This window comes from Saccostrea echinata, unplaced genomic scaffold (genome assembly GCF_033153115.1).
Source record: "Saccostrea echinata isolate AGI-Se365-2 ecotype Australia unplaced genomic scaffold, CSIRO_AGI_Sech_v1 ptg000033l, whole genome shotgun sequence".
Classification (NCBI taxonomy): domain Eukaryota; kingdom Metazoa; phylum Mollusca; class Bivalvia; order Ostreida; family Ostreidae; genus Saccostrea; species Saccostrea echinata.
The window spans coordinates 14,105,410-14,123,176 of NW_026889782.1; the positions used below are offsets into that span (position 1 = coordinate 14,105,410).

Below are 17,767 nucleotides of genomic sequence, written 5' to 3' on the forward strand. Positions count from 1 at the left end.
AAAATTTTAATGTTTTTGTGGTCATCTGCGTTTCTTTTCCTTATACATGGAAAACGTAATGATAAACGTGATGACTTCAACTTTTCTATTATCAACTCAATTATTTATGTACCATTTCCACCTGGATATGCAGTTTATCTCTCCCTTTTGATTCGATACGTGAGAGATTGCTCTATTAACGTACAATATCTCAAACAAGGTGAGCTATTGACAAAGTAGTTAATGATACAAGGTTTTTAACATTTCATTTTGCAAATTTTATGGTCAATACAATGACCTTGTTAGCAAAAATAATCTATCGTTTATTCGAATGTTAACGCACGTTCTTCCTATAAATTGTGAGTCATTTTTTTCACACTGAACTGTCTACGGATTTTTTTGTTTGCACGCTTATATCCGTGTGACCGGTCGGCAGGGATGCTTACTCCTTCATGGCACCTAATCACACTTCTGATGTTTTAAGAGGTCCGTATTTGATCTGCTTCCAGTGGACTTCTGATTACTTTTCATTATCTTCATATCTCATGGTTTTGTTTTTCATTGTTTGACTGGATTTAAGCATTTTATATTAACACGTAACTAGATATCAAAGCAATGTCTTACAGAATAGATACAGGAACAAAATAAAGATAAACAGTGTTGTAAACCTATTAATATTAAAAAAAAAATGATGTATACGCGTATATCTAGAAAATCCATTGCATGATGTTAAAAAGAAGAATAATTATAAATATGTACACATATTTTTACTATAGTCACTTTCTGCAATATCAAGAAAAGAGAAAGACATTATCATTGATAACAGAAATATAAAAAGGTTTTTTTAAGTCATGAATTTGCTGAATTAAGTTGTGTATAAATTAAATATAAGAGTGATAATTATATTGGCATTCTTTTATGAAATATTTTGTATGAATAGATTATTATAATGTGGTGAGCAACATGCATACCAACAGAATTGTGTAATCCATGTCTAGTTCGTATAAAGCAGAACTGGGCTAAATCGATTATAGCTTGTAAAGACATGAATGTTTTTAAAAGTCATCTTTATGTTACCGGTATCTTGGCAAACAGAACACATATTGTATGCGTAAAATAAACAGCAATTTATCAATCAAAATTGTAAAATAGCAATGTATCAATTTTAATTTTAAAAATGTCGTTTATGTGCAAGTGTCTAAAACATAATTTAACACCCTTGTTATCGAAGTTACATGTATATTAGTTGCTTGATCACTGCTAGCACGGGGGAAGGGGGGTTGTTCCTAATTAGGGACAAAGTTTCAATTCATATTAAATTCCCTTAAAAAATCACCACAGGGGCAGCATGTAATCACAATTAGACTATAATCAGGCAGTGCAAAATGTCTGCAAGTATTTTTTTTCTGTAGTTTTTTAAAGGCCCTCCATATACTCCCAGCCTACGTTCCTTTATTTTTAACAAGCATATTGAATTTAAAAAGTTGTTAGTTATTGAAATATAATCTAAACGATTTTAAATAAAATCGATTTCATAACTATTACAGTTTTTTTTTTCCTATGGAGCTTTGATAAGAAGCAATCGAAGAAGTTTGTTCTTTTGTAACATGTATGCGAAAGCTCAAAAAATAACCACAACTTAATCTTACCAGTCACTATATTTTTAAAAGAAGTTGATAAAAGTTTTTTAAAAAACTTAAGATTTAGTAATTTTCACTTAAATCCGTGAATGAAAGATTAAGATAGAATCCTGAAAGTATAGGATAGACATCAAAAAATTAGATTAAAAAAAGAAATTCAACTAAAATCGATTTTATTGATATAGAAATACCGTATATACTCGCCTAAGTCGGTTTTGGGGAGTTAAATTTTGGTCCAAAGCTCTATGTCCGACTTCAGGCGAATCATAAAAACTGGCATCTTTCTGGACGGCAAAATTTGGGATTATATAAACATTTCCGACGATTATCGTTTAACAAAGTCTGGATATATTATATCATTATGTATTCTAAGATTATACATAAAGTACAAGTATTAACTCATTTTAATAATTTTATCTTTATCTTAAGTGTGTATTACTGATTGTTTAATGATTTAAATTTAAATATTGGCATCATTTAAAAAATAATAATGGAAATCAGGTTAAAACATCAGAGCATTAATTTGATATTGTCAAACGATTCTGGCAAAAAGTTGTTACAGGCGGGACAATGATAAATCCCTCCAAAACAACCTCAAAAATACAACCGACTTATAGGCCGACCGACCTATAGGCGAGTATATTCGGTAATTATCGAAATCCAAAGTATCAAAATGATTTTTCGAATTATCTTTCCTTTACCTAGGACTCAAAACACTGTTATAATACAGTGCATCAGATATATAGAGGATATTCAATGTATTGTAGATGAATATGGAATTTGTATCATTGCTGCGGTGTTTTTCCTTTGATGTCCACTGTGTTTTTATTTTTGATACACCATGACTAACTGTGCTCTAACAACCATACTCTATCAAGATAGAACACGCCAGGGTAATGATGCAACAATTTCAATGACCCTTGACCTTACATTGATAAGTGACAAAGAATATAAACAAAGTAGCTGAATTTATAAGCAAAATACAAACACATATAAACATAATGAAGGTATACCTTTCCTTAGGTCTACATAAAAAATTCTAAATTTTGCACGTCAATTTTAAATCAAAAATGGAATTCCAATTGTAAGCACTCAGGTGACCTATTGCTATCCGTTCTCGTCCGTCGGCGTGCAAGTCGTGTATTAACATTTGAACATTTTTAGCTTCTTCTCTGAAACTGCTTAACCAAATTCAACCAAATTTGGCATATAGCATGTATGGGTGAAGGGGAACAAAAATTGTGAATTTCATGGTCCCTAACCCCCCCCCCCCTGAGGGGTGGGGCTAAAACCACCAAAAATAATACAATCCTTAAAAATCTTTTTCTTTAATCCTGGACATCAAGCAGTCAAACTGTTGGCATCATTGTAATAAGCATTGAGCCCTTTACCAAAATTGTGGAATTCGTGGCCCCAGGGTCGGGTTCTGGTGCTAGGGTGGGGCTATATAGATCATATAGTGAAAGTGCATTATTTCTTTGAAAATCTTCTTCCCTGCTCCTGGGTATTGAATAAACTAAGTACATAGTTATGAAGAGCAAGAGTGCCTCTTCCAAAATTGTGAAATTCATGGCCCCAGGGTCAGGGGTTCTAGTGTTAGGGCCGGGTTCTATTGGTTATAAAGTGAAAATGCATTATTTCTTTGAAAATCTTCTTCTCTGCTCCTTGGAATTAAATAAAGTATCTAAGTACATAGTTATGATAAGCAAGAGTGTCTCTTCCAAAATTATGAATTTCATGGCCCTAGGGTCAGGGGTTCTGGTGTTAGGGCGGGGCTCTATTGATTATATAGTGAAAATGCATTAATTCTCTGAAAATCTTCTTCTCTGCTCCTGGGCATTTAATAAAGTGACTAAGTACATAGTTATGATGAACAAGAGTGTCTCTTCCAAAATTGTGAATTTCATGGCCCCAGGGTCAGGGGTTCTGGTGTTAGGGCGGGGCTCTATTGATTATATTGTAAATCTGCATTAATTCTTTGAAAATTTTCTTCTCTCTTCTTGGGTATTAAATAAAGTAACTAAGTACATAGATATGATGAGCAAGAGTGTCTCTTCCAAAATTGTGAATTTCATGGCCCCAGGGTCAGGGGTTCTGGTGTTAGGGTGAGGCTCTATTGATTATACAGTGAAAATGCATTAATTCTTTGAAAAATCTTCTTTTCTGCTCCTTGGAATTAAATAAAGTAACTAAGTACATACCGCGGTAGATATAATGAGCAAGAGTGTCTCTTCCAAAATTGTGAATTTCATGGCCCCAGGGTCAGGGGTTCTGGTGTTAGGGTGGGGCTATATTGACTATATAGTGAAAATGCATTAATTCTTTGAAAATCTTCTCTGCTCCTGGATATTAAATAAACTAACTAAGAACATAGTTATGATGAGCATGGCTGCCTTTTAGAAATTGTGAATTTTATGGCTCTTGGGTCAGGGGTTCAGGTGTTAGGGCGGGGCTCTATTTATTATATTGTAAAATTGCATTAATTCTTTGAAAATCATCTTCTATGCTTCTGGATATTAAATAAACTAAGTACTAAGTGACGATGTGTTATGATGAGCATGGTTGCCTCTTCCAACATTGTGAATTTCATGGCCCCTGGGTTCAAGGGTTCTGGTGTTAGGGCGGGGCTCTATTGATTATATAGGGGAAATGCATAAATTCTTCCAAAATCTTCTTCTCTGCTCCTTGGTATTATTCAAACAAAGGAAGTGCATGGTTATGATAAGGAAGAATGCCTCTTCCAAATTGTGAAATTCATGGTCCCTGGGTCAGGGGTTAGGTGAAGGGGGGGGGGGGCTCTATTGATTATATATTGAAAATACATAATTTCTTACGAAATATTTTTTCTACTACTGGTTATCAAGCAAAGAAACAATTTTATAGTTATTATGAGCAAGGGTGCTTCTTCCAGAATTGTGAGTTCATGGCCCCTGGGTCAGATGTACTGCTGTAAGGATGGAGCTTTATTTATTTAATAACATAGTGAAAATGCATTTGTTTGAAAATCTTCTATGCTTCTGGGCATATTCGAGGCGAACAGAGTAGAAGTTTTAATATGCACAGGTATTTTTACCAGAATTGTGAACACCTGGACCATTTGTCAAGTGTTCTGGACCTGCCCAGTGCTCTATTAACTTGTATTCTGCTGAGCAAAGTTATTCCCCTTTGCCATTCACCTTTGATAGTTAATCACTGTAAACAATGTATTTGAAAGGTTAATAGAGTACGAGAATTATGCAAGAATATTTATTGTAAAATACAAAAAGTACTTTCACAGTTTTAATGATCAGGTAGACTTGGAAATAATAGATGAATAAAAATGAGACAAAAATAACTTATCTTTTTAAATGTTCTTCAAAGACCAAGAGAGGTCAATGTGAGAAGTAATAATATGGGGTTAAAAAATAGACATTTTGTTAAATAGTCTGCATGGTAATAGTGATAAATGGGGGACAGATAGATACTAGACCAATAATTTTGTTGATGCTAATCATTCTATTTTTCTTGCTTTTGGGCAACAAAGCTTCATTTATCAGTTTATGGATCCTCTAAATTGTTGTATTGCACTCAGGTGACCATTAAGGCCCTTGGGCCTCTTGTTAAATCAATGTTTTCGTCTCTCATAAACTTGAACGTAACAAATCACACACAATGTAGTACAGGGAGCGAGGTGGATATTCCTGGTTTTCTAATTCCAACACAAATCGCTTCGTCCAGTAATTTAGGGAATTGCTGTTCATCTCGGTCAAAAGTGGACATTTTCCCGTGCCGCACGCCACTCCTTGATATGCTTAAATTTAAATTGCCCATTTGGTATTTTGAAGAGTGTTACGATTTTTTTGAGAGTCTATCAAACACTGAATTTCATGATCGGACACTTGTACAAACCGTTCATTTTTCGACTTTGTCTCGACCTCGGGACTGGTGAATTTAACGCACTCAACTCGGTCTCCATCATGTCTAAAATATCTCCTATATCGAAACCTATAATAATAAATAGGTTCAATTTTTAGTTCCAGTAGATCGAACGTCATGTACTTCCCAAAGAATCTTTAACCTGTAATGTATCTGGTTTCCTTAATGATCTAAAGAATTTTCCTTCATAATTTCGGTTTCCGTGTCTAAGAATTGCGAAAGCATAAAATCACAACCGTCATCCATGGCGTTCAGAATTGAATGGACAAGGTAGAAAGTTAAAGAAATACAGCGTGTTATACTTTTCGAATCACGTGCTCATTTTTCATTGGTCATATAAAATGGTATGGTGAAATTTTGATAGATCATGGCTAACTCAGTGTATGAGAATATAGTTGAATCAAGTGCTATTGACGTGAAATAGATAACCAGAGAACAATGATACAAAACATATAGAGTACCTTTTAACTCGTGCATCTTCAGATATCAGACTCGGAGGACAAGCCCCCTCGTCTGATATCTGAAGATACATTCCTTATTATTATTCGTCATTTCTATATATTACTTATTTCACGAGTGGGGCATGATTTTTTGATATTTTCACGTGTGCGAAGCACGAGTGAAAATATAAAAAAATCATGTCTCATGAGTGAAATAAATTCCATATTCATTTATAAAACATAGAATTTTCTGTTTATTACATTTTCTTAGATTTTCCCTTTCCCTCTGTCTTTTGTAACACAGTGTCATATGCTTTGACGTCGTAGTTGAGCCGTTGAGACGTCATAGCAGAGCGATTTCGAGATTGAAAAACGTTGTAAACATGGATTTTTAACGACATATTTGGAAAAACTTTGGCAGAATAACAATTAGTCTCTGTCAGGATGGCTCATTAACTCTATCTTATAACAGGGCAGGGATATATTTAAAAAAAAATCTTCGTGAAGGGAACGAAAATCCTAAGTTTTGCCGCACTTCTGATATTCTCACACTGTGAGAATACGATGCTTTCACGCTGTGTCAGAATATCACTTTTATTCAGTAAATAAATTACAGTATTTCACTGTTGAAAATGTAATAAATGTCATTATACTCATGTTATTCATTGCTAGCAACGGGACTGGACAAATTTATGCAAAGAGCACTACAATGCACATTATTCATTAATATGTGTGAGCACACAATGATTATTTTTAAAGGCTGTCCCTCTTATTTTGTTTACAGCATACCTTTCCTGTTGACAAACCATATCTAAAGTGTTTTTCAGAATCTGTTTTAATTTCTCCTTTACACGGCCCAGAGCAAATCGTCAGAGCACAAGCTATACAAAACAGGAATTAAAAGCAATTGTCACAAGTCACGGAGTGTAAAGGACCCTTAATACGGAAGATTTTTTTTAAAAAATTCGTGCACCTTCTATTGAATTTTCATTTAAAAAAAAGGTACTCATATGGCATAAGACCTTAACCCTTAATTTCAAATTTAGTTTACATTTCTTAGAATTTGCCAAAATAATGCATCGACGTATTACATATTAAACGAGTTGTCGCTCCTTCTTCTTAAAAAAACCTACTGTTAACGATACGATTTTTTAAAATTCTTGTTAAGAATTGTAATCTTGAATGGAAGATTTTCTTGTTAATTCTTTTAAAAATAATTTACCATATATCCAATATAAAAAGATAATCAGAATATATCCTACTGATATAAGAAACAATGATATTGAGAAAACAACGATGCGGTAGATTCCAGTTCTTTTTAACTGTAATCCTTGTTTGCTTTACAGTGTAATTGAGTTGGTCAAAACTACGCTTTACTTTAATTTTTGATTAATCCAGTCAATTTATGATTTTATTAACATATATACATGAATTTGGTTTACCATCTGTCCTGAAAATGATTTGTACCACACCAAGAGAAAATAAACTACAATGATTATAAAAATATCCTTTGTTTCGATCTACTAGGAAGGTAAAACAAAATGTAAATTTGAGTTTTATATTGAGTGAAATATTTTTGCTGATATTAGTTTATTTACTGATTAGTTTGCTATCTTCTTTCGTCTATAAAATTAGAAGCGGTGAAAGAGCAAAAAAAAATAAAATAAAATGTTCAGCTCATGTAAATCCCCTGCATATAAGTATTATCTTGTCCGAATAAAACAAATCAAAGCTTTGAATTAATCATTTATGGATTGTAATAGACTTATTATCATTTATGACTTGACGTCACGGTTTATCATAAATCAGCATAAATTGCACGGAATGCTTTACCTCGTCAGTACGACATATTATTTACTAATGATTTTTGGACTGAATTTTGCATAAATTTAAAATCATTTAGATACTATAGTGCGTCTGATTTCCTCAAATTATTATACTTTTTTTTTTAAAAATTCTCCTGAAATTGGGAATTATATGAATTAGGAAATAAAATACTCAACTCATTGTGCAAGTGTTTAGGTATTTCTTTTCACATTTTAAAAATATTATACATATTTCAAGCTGACAATACACAGACATATACGGCTCGTTTGACAAGCGCTTTCTTGCCTATCATATAAAAAAATTAATTTTGCGCTTGGAATGGTTGTATAGAGTGTAGAAAAGTCCTATCGGTTTTTATGACTTTTGAAAAAAAAATGGTGATTTCAAATCGTCTAAAAGTTTAAAATCCACATCTGATTTACATCACTTCTATAATATGTTGTAGCACAGTTTGTCAGAAGTGTTTCCTTTCCAGCAGTTTATATTTTTGTGAGGAGTAAAGATAGGGTCTTAATTAAATTGATAACGCATTTTCTGGACCCTGCAATGTATCTATAAGGATTTTTATGCAATTATCTTTGGCAGACATGCCTTCCATTCTGTCCAATGCATACCCTATGGGGTCACTTGGTCCTATTTTGACTAAAGTGTTTCATATTAATTATTGGGCCTTAGTTTTAAATATTTAATTTGATTACAAAATAATTCATCTACCTGATCAATACAAAGGACCCAGGGTTGGTGAGACCGGGTCAGGGGATTCTTTCCCCTCTTAGCAACCTGATCCCACCTCTGGAACTCCCGAGAGTTCTGTGTTCTAGGCCCTGTTCTCAGATTTGTACTGTTCGTAGAAATTTAGATTGATTATTGTTTGTTATCTTCATCTTTTTTCATTCGCCGTCCTTACTATGCCATATCACACATTCATAACCGAATTTCACTAACGATTCGAACATCTCTACAATGGGAGGCATATTTTTCTCCCTACATTTTCATGGCTCTATTGTGTTTGCCTTTGCTACACATGTATCATTTGCTACATAAGCATTAGGTTCATTTTCCATCAAGATAACCCTAACAGGAATTATAGACTTATTCCCTAAAACAGATTTCCAAATCAAACTTTCTATCCAATCTATCCAATTTTACTCTGCAGGAATTCTGAGATTGTTCATACATGTAATTAATTTATTCACCGAATCATTATTATGAGTGAAGAAAAAAATATAGCTTTAATCTTTTAGGCAAATGTTTAACTGTTATAAGTTATGAGCATTATTTCGAAATACTTCCTTTTCTTGTCTTTAATGCACCTGCTTTAAGTCACTTTTTTTTCTTTTTAAATTGAAAACTGGGATGTTATCCACAGATGGTGAGGTGACAAGAGGCTATCGAGAAAACAGACTTATTTTGGATTTCTAAGAAACGAACCTGAGCTGTCGTACGTTATCTTTTCGGTCCATTGTGGAATATATTGAGGTGATGGGAAGATAATGCTACGGATGATACGTATATTTGTTTTGTTTGATTTTTATTGTTTGTTTGTTTTGTAAATGAATCTGCTTACAAGACATGCATTGAAAAAATATATTGACGAGGTGATGGAAAGATAATGCTACGGATGATACATGTAACCGGTTTCAAATGGAGAGAGTCTGGAAAAAGGAGGAGACAAAGTTAGCTAATGTTTGTTTATTGGCGCCGACTCTCGAATACAAAAATTAGGTCGTACAACTGTACAAGAACAAAATACACATTCTTGAACACAGTAATATGTATGACTAGAAACTGATGCATTTATATAATCAAGGAACAATACTGATACTTGTATGTAGAACTTCAACAGTTAACTTGTAATTACAATGTAAACAAAATGACTAGATCTGTGAATTAATCCTGGTTATCCTGAGACTTGAACTAATGAGACTTGATTGATTGAAACAATATGATTGGCATAATAATACTGACATTTTATGACACAAAGTTCACAACCACAAAGTAGCTACCTTAAACTTAATACTGAAGTTAAACTGAAATAATATTAATAGTAGTATGCCACAATAATAAACACAACTCTTGGATAACAATCAGACATCAAACAATAGCCAATTAGACTTGCATATTAACATAGTTATACTAATGGAAATGTAAACAATAAAATCTGTATGGGCGCAGCCATATTGAAAATGCCCGGATGTAGAAAGTGCGGGAATCATGACTTGTTGCTTTGACATCAACTACTACCTGACTCGACAAAATATTATGCTCTGAATAACATTTTCTACATGTGTTTTATAAATCATGAACTAAAACATGAACAGGCATAACTGTATGAAATTTGGCTACTTCACTATAAACTATTCATCACGTGATCTTAAAGCACATGGATTTGCACTAATTGCTTCGATAACAAAACATGCACAATTAACCTCAAATGCATCTAAATAAACATGTACACAATTAGCAAAGTATCTAACATGTCACCTTGTACAAAATCAATGAGGTAAAATATAAAATAATCTGTTAATTACCTGGAAAAAGGAGGAGACAAAGTTAGCGGATGTTTGTTTATTGGCGCCGACTCTCGAATACAAAAATTAGGTCGTACCAAGAATCGTCGACAACAATCCGACTGTACTGCAACATCCCTAAAGTGTTATACATAAAAAATAAATGGTACCCCCTTATTTTCCATACTATCACATACATATATTTGTTTTTAATTGTTTGTTTGTTTGTTTGTTGTTTTTTTGTAAGTGAGTCTTCTTGCAAGAGATGCATTTAAACAATGCTTGCTATGATATGAACACCTGTTCTTTAGAAGGAAATATTTGTAGGTGATCATTTCGTATGAAATGTCTCTTTGTTATCCATTCTTTTTCTTTCGAGAAGTTGCATTTATGCTATAAATATAGACTCTTTTAATCTTTTAATTGTATGGTGTTTAATAATAATAATAATAATAAAAAAATGAAAGGTACATGTAAATAGTGTTTTTAGATAATTTTCATATATGTGTTTATATTGTTATTCATTTCTTCAAAATTACAAATACATGTATAAGGAAGTAAAAAAGTAGGAAAATGATTTTATTTTTTTTTTATTTCTGTGATAGATATCGTCGGTTTTAACATAAAAGCTAATATGTTGTTTTTTTATATTCTTAGATGATGAATGTAACCACAAGACTATTTGTCATGACATTTTATACTTGTCGTGGTATTATGAATATTTAAAAGAACAGTGGAATATTCCAACCCTAAAAAAACTAAGTAAGTATTTGTTGTTTTTAAAATATGCTAGTATATTATTTCAATTTAAATATGTTCTATTCATTTTTCGTTTTAAAACAGTTGACCAGGTTACATATGGTATATATTCCTTTTTTATGTAATGTGCAATAACAGTTTGAGTCATCTATTAATTGATTGGCATCTTTTCTTATTGCAACGTCTCGGTTTTGCACTGGCCTAAATTCTCATTAAGTCATGGGTTCAACATTTATAATTATATTTATAAAATCTGACTTTTAATATGTTGCTAGGACAAATAATCTACAGGCTTTGCAGAGATCAAACACAAATAGAAAAAATATTTTCATTAAAAATTAATTTATTTTGTTTGTTTGTTTGTATGTTGTTTAACGTCCCTCTTGAGAATTTTTCACTCATATGGAGACGCCACCACTTGCCGGTGGAGAGCTGCAAATTTTGTCCTATACTCGGCACTTACGGCCATTGAGCAGTGAGGGATCTATTTCGTGCCAGCACCTACTGTGACACGGGACCTCGGTTTATACGGACTCATCTAAAGGACCGGTCTCCACATCCCACAGTGGGATTCGAACCCGCGATGTAAGGATCAACTGCTTACTTTGCGACTCTAGAGCAGACGCTCTAACCACTGCGCCACGCGGGCGACAAACATTAATTTAATATAAAGGTAAATATAACGAACAGTGGTCAAACGAAACATGGTCAGAACAAAAACATGGATAACTAGAAACACAAGAAAAGAAATCAGGTGCCTATGAGGGTTAGGCTGTCGACAGTCGTGAGCCCTATGTATTGATCGAGTAGACGGAGTTTTCCGTAGTCAAACTTACATAAAAACAATGATCAAACAAATTTATAAAAGAAGTAAGACAAAATACTACCCAAAGATAGGTCGTTTTTACAAACAATGCCAATTAACAATAGTAATAATTTCCAGAAGCTGAATTAAAACGGGGTTGTAAGAATCTTTAAAACATCAACTTATTTGTCAGTAGCTTGCCTAAAGTTAAAAAATCTAAATAAATGTGTCTGGAATATCTACTTGCTTTTGTTATCAGTGGGAGAGATAAACACCATATGCAGGTAAGGTAAAAATATATGACTGCCGTCATGAGAAAAGGGCCCTTATCTTTTGACGTCACAATGCTCAGAAAACGACGTCAAAGTCGCAGTGTTGTGAACACGGAAGTAATTTTTGTCGACAGTGTTTCGTGAACAAGAAATAAAATTGAATTTCCAGGTGAAATGAAAAAAAAAATTTGAAAATTGATGCTGAAATTTGTAATAAATAATATTATTACTATTAAGTACATGTATTTATTCATAATTCTGTTTATTATTAAGCATTTTTACTTGATATCGCATAATTAATCTAAACACGACATTGAACACATTGTTCAATACAGCGATTTATAGCGATGTCTATATACTATGCATGACTCAAAATACTGTTTATTTGTTTTCTGAGCAATTTTCAAATACATAAATTTGACTCATGTGAATTAGACTTATTATTAAAAGGTATCCTAGATGCACGTAAATATTTTTGTCCAGAGAGAGAGAGAGAGAGATCAATGCACATATACGCGTACTTTATTAGTGCTTCTTACTTTAAAAATTCCTTCATTTAAAAGTCTTTATTTAAATTTTAATCCATATAGTTAATCATATTGATATGCACAATTAGACCAGAGAAGGGTGAAGCGTCGATGTGGGGGGGGGGGGATTATTGACAAACAAAAAAAAATTTAAAAAAATAAATAAATCGACGAATAAAAAGACAACCGGTAAAAGTTCAAACTAAAAAAAGAGAACATCTTGTTTTGGATATAGATACTTGTAACATGGAACCTTCATGAACTACAAAAAATGAAAAGAGGTGGATTGTATAAATGTTATATAAAAAAATCTATACAAAATTAACAACAAACGAATATGCTTAGGAAAAAAATGGAGAAAACGGTGCCACGAAAATTTTGCTAAAAATATAATTAAAAAAAAAATAATGAAATGATCAAATAAATGTATAAAAAAAGTACTCTCTGATAACAATTACTTTATCAATTTTCTTAAATTATTCCGATGAAAGCTGGCTTGAAGTTAAATTGCGCTTGATTTAGGAATTTTATCAAAATACATTTAATGTGGGCTTTTCCATGAGCATTATATTCAACGTTGAAGAAAATAATAATTATATGGAACGTGACATTATGCGTGAAAATATGTATGAAACAGAAGAAGAAAAAACAGATTAAACGATAGATTACGAAACTACGAACTTCTGGTAAATGTTGATATGGCGACATCTTTTGAGTATAACTCACTGATAGAGGAAAAAAAGTACTACTAACAAGTGGTTATGAATGTCATATTATAATGTAATAAAAATGTTCTGATCATCAACGACATTAACACCAACTGTAAGACAACAAAGACAATCAAAACATCTACATTTTGAGAAAGATGGAAAAGAAAGCAATGGTGATGTTTCGAGCGACAAAAAAAACAACAGCAACAAAAAACAAAAAAACAAAAAAAAAAACGGAGGCTCATGTAACATTTTGATGACCGTGAAATATGAAAGGAAGCATATTTTTTTTTTTTACTGACTATTGAAATCATGTATATAATGAATTAGTCACGTTTCGCGTTTAAATCTTGGACGTCAAGTCTCATCTCGATAACCCGGATATCTCGAATTTTTTCTGAAAGTTCCGTTGATGCCGGGATACTATTAGTTATCCAGGTTCAATCAAGGGTGTACGGGGATTTACTCCGGGTTTTATTCCATGGACCATGAGGCCGAAGTTTATATCTGTATCTGACTTTAAGGGAATGATTAAACAAATACACATACCTTTCTGCTTTTAATAAAAAAAATATAATTTTGAAAAAAAAAAAAAAAAAATCTTTGATGTCTGGTTAGCCGATGTCACGGATTAAGATGAATAGATGACCTTAACTGCGTAAAAATATATTTAAGTCTTGAGAGATATTCAGTTTTAATTTCAAATAGATTTCGTCAAAATTGTAAAGCAACTATATTTTATTTTGCCTAGAAAAATCCAACTCCGTTATATTATATATATTTTTAATATATACATATATTAAAAAGAGTCAAGAGCAGTACAACCCTCTCTTTGATCAAACTACACAATGTTATTTTTTACAGAACTTTCCGTAAATCTGAGTTGGAAACCAGACAATCGTTTACACATGCATTGTGAGTGATTATTATCTGACGAGATTTTATCAATTCCAAAAATCCAGAGAGGTTATTATTCCAGATCGAGCGCAATGTTACAAGGAATTAATTTTTTTTTAGAATTGAGCATTGATACCTGAAAAAGTTTACAAAGTGAAAAAATATCAATAGTTTTGCTAACCTGTTCAACAGTGATGATAAATTTACCTTAATTGGCTTGGCTAAATTTTGTAAGATTGTAATGTCTTTATTTCACTGTTGAAATTCCTTCCAATACCTCTAAATTAATATTGTATATATATTAATCTTTTGTTCATTTGTTACCTTTTCATTGTTGATTTATTTCTTTTTGTACTTTTATGCCTCATGTGAGGCCATTAAGTGAATAAAATGTTTCAAATGATAAGCTTAAAATATGACACGTGTCTGCCAGCTATCTTTGCATGTCCAGCAGGTGATACTGAGTAATTAGTATTTGGCAATATGATAGCGAATTTCCAAATCGTATCGACATTGAATCATTACATAAGCGACCCTTATAAGAAATGATGAACGATTGATGTGTCCAAGCGATACAGTAGTAGCGTCGAAAGCAAGCATAGGTGCAAAGCCCCCCCCCCCCCCCCCCAAAAAAAAAGCATTTACAACCGCTTTTTTATTAAGCATGATTTATTTTAAAAACTTTAAAGAAGTTGACAAATATATTTATAAAAGTTACGGGAAAACACGTGCGTTTGTTATGTATGCAGAGAAGGTCTATCGGTATAGAAGATCAATTAAGTTGTTCATTTTGTTTACGGGTGAATAGGTTGAATCCGTGCTACGCATGATTCAGTCACGTATAAGGTAGATTTTCGGGTGTTTAAAGTCATTCGATTGATTTATTGATTGTATGTTGTTTAACGTCCCTCTCGAGAATTTTTCACTCATATGGAGACGCCACCATTTGCCGGTGGAGAGCTGCAAATTTTGTCCTATACTCGGCACTCACGGTCATTGAGCAGTGAGGGATCTTTTTCGTGCCAGCACCTACTGCGACACGGGACCTCGGTTTATACGGTCTCATCCGAATGACCGGTCTCCACGTCCCACAGTGGGATTCGAACCCGCGACGTATAAGGATCAACTCCTTACTTCGCGACTCTAGAGCAGACGGTCTAACCACTGCGCCACGCGGGCGACTAAAGTCATTCGAAGATCGCTGCTACATTGCAACGGACAAATCACTGCTTAGGTCGACTACAAATTGTTTAGCTGAATATAGAAATTAGTCCATACTAGACGAGCTAGCTTCTACTCATGCAGTAATGCAGAAAAAGTTGCTGATTATGTACAAACAAACAGGGCCGAGGTTTTTCTTTTTTATTCAAATTTAATTTTAAAAGTCGGTTAACATCACATTGATATAGTGTGTGTGTGTGTCGAAGGGGAGGGGAGGGGGATGCCTCCTTATATTAAACCAAAAATATTTTTTTTATATATCGGGATCGATGTGCTGATGCCCCGCGTTACGCGCGTTGCCCTTCCTTGGGTTGAATCTATCCTTTCTCTATTAGACACCTGTGAAGTTTTTCTTTTAAGGTTTTTAATTTAAAATTGTTTTATATATTGTATAAATTTGGCTATAGTATTAAATATAAAAAGAATATCTTGTGCTGAAATAGTGGAATTGTACAAATATTTTTTTTTTTCAAATGAATATAAACCATTCCTAGATCCTGTCTTGACCACCCCACCCCCCTCCTTTACGATATCACTAAATCTGTTTCTAAAATAGTATGAATAAAGTCGACTTTCCTTAGGAATAATTACATACTAGAAGCTTGGAAGAAGAAATCATTTAATTTCTATAAAATAATTGATTCTGATTGGATAAAAAATTCTTTTGATAACTGCATCAATAAAATCTGGAGTTCACTTGCACTTAGCAGCCGGAACTACTTTGGCTGGCCTTTCATGTATATTTCCCGCTTCTTATAGATTACTTTGTGAAAGAAAAAGAAAATACTTTTACTCTCTTTTCCTGAATTTCAAAACTTGTCCGTTACGTTCCTGAGTTATTTTCTACTTTCGTTTGTTTTCGAATTATCCCCATTTGCTAAACAAGTCAGATCGTCTGCATGACAACAATGCAGTTGCGGAAAAGAAGGAAAGAAATCATCATAAATATGTTAAATGTTTGTCTTTGTGATAACTGGTATGAACAACAGAACTGTGAAGAAATGTTTTTATGCTACCAAAGCGGGGAAATGCCGTTAATCTGTTAATTCTTGGGAAACGAATGCATGAGAAAAACGACACTGAGCGAGGACGGAATTCTTTCAATGTTAAACAGTCGACAACAGGCTCTTCTAGATTTTACAGCATGTTGTGTTATGCATGGACAGGTTGTGATACGTATTTATTTGTTCGGTTTGAAATTCAGATGAAGAGATACGCAAATGAAATCCAAAATTTCTGTGACCTAGAAAGAGTTGTTAGAGTTCTCTTTGAGTAATTTCCCTTTGCATTTACGAACCTAAAGATATATCAGCTTACCAGGAAAAATATACCCATTGGGATATAGCAAAAATTAATAACACGACAGGTAAGTTTTTTGTGTTAAACTGTTATTGTTAGAAAGTGCTGGTAATGACACGACAATATCTGAGGACGTTGTTTCTTCGTTATGTATTAGGTAGCCTAACTAAGGTAGGCCAGTATGTTGGACAGTCATCCGTTCTCAGGTAAAATTCATCATTGAAAGATAAATATTAAATGATAAGATATAAATCTTATAATTTTTTCTTTGGTCGATGTATCAAAGAAACTTGGACGAAAAATTCATCAATGCGCGTAGATCTATACATTCAGCCAGTTTGAGTTTCAGCAACGTTGTTGTGTTGTATACCTACGCACAGTCTTTGATGCGTAAATTAAATATTAAAGTGAAAGAAAGTTTCATTTTATTATTTTTAAATCAAAATTAAATGATAAGAAATGAAAGTAATATTTTTGTCTTTGACCGAAGTATCAAAGAAAAATTTGGACGGAAAACGTTTTCATCAATGCGCTATGACGTTTTCCGTCCAAATTTTTCTTTGATACTTCGGTCAAAGAAAAAAAATATTACATTCATTTCTTAAATCAATTTTTTTCAAGTTTATTTGTGTCAAAACGATTAAAGTTATTTAAATAATTTTAAGAATGTTAGGAAACTGAATTTGACGCACGCGACGTCATTACGTTTTCAGTGAGTAACGTCAACGTTATTTTGAGGCGCCTTACTAAAATGCTCATAAAATATAGAAAAAGTGAGATATTTATAAAAGTTATGTATTTTTGAAATCAGAAAGAGTCAGGCTATCAAAAAATACCAAAAAGTCAATTTGTGAAATTTTGACCTTAAGGGCCCTTTTCTCATGACGGCAGTCATATCTGTAACATAAACAAGGGAATTCGACGGTGGAAAAGCTGAAGTCTTTATGTACATGTATTAGTTGACCT

General features: G+C 32.9%; 1 long non-coding RNA gene across 1 annotated transcript in view; it reads left to right on the forward strand.

Moving 5' to 3' along the window:
* The first annotated feature begins 450 nt into the window (after nt 1-450).
* LOC133199012 (uncharacterized) overlaps nt 451-17,767 on the forward strand; it is a 28,317-nt gene continuing 11,000 nt past the window's right edge. Inside the window, exon 1 of the long non-coding RNA XR_009722714.1 lies at nt 451-465. This is a non-coding gene — a long non-coding RNA (uncharacterized LOC133199012). The remainder of the gene's footprint in view (nt 466-17,767) is intronic.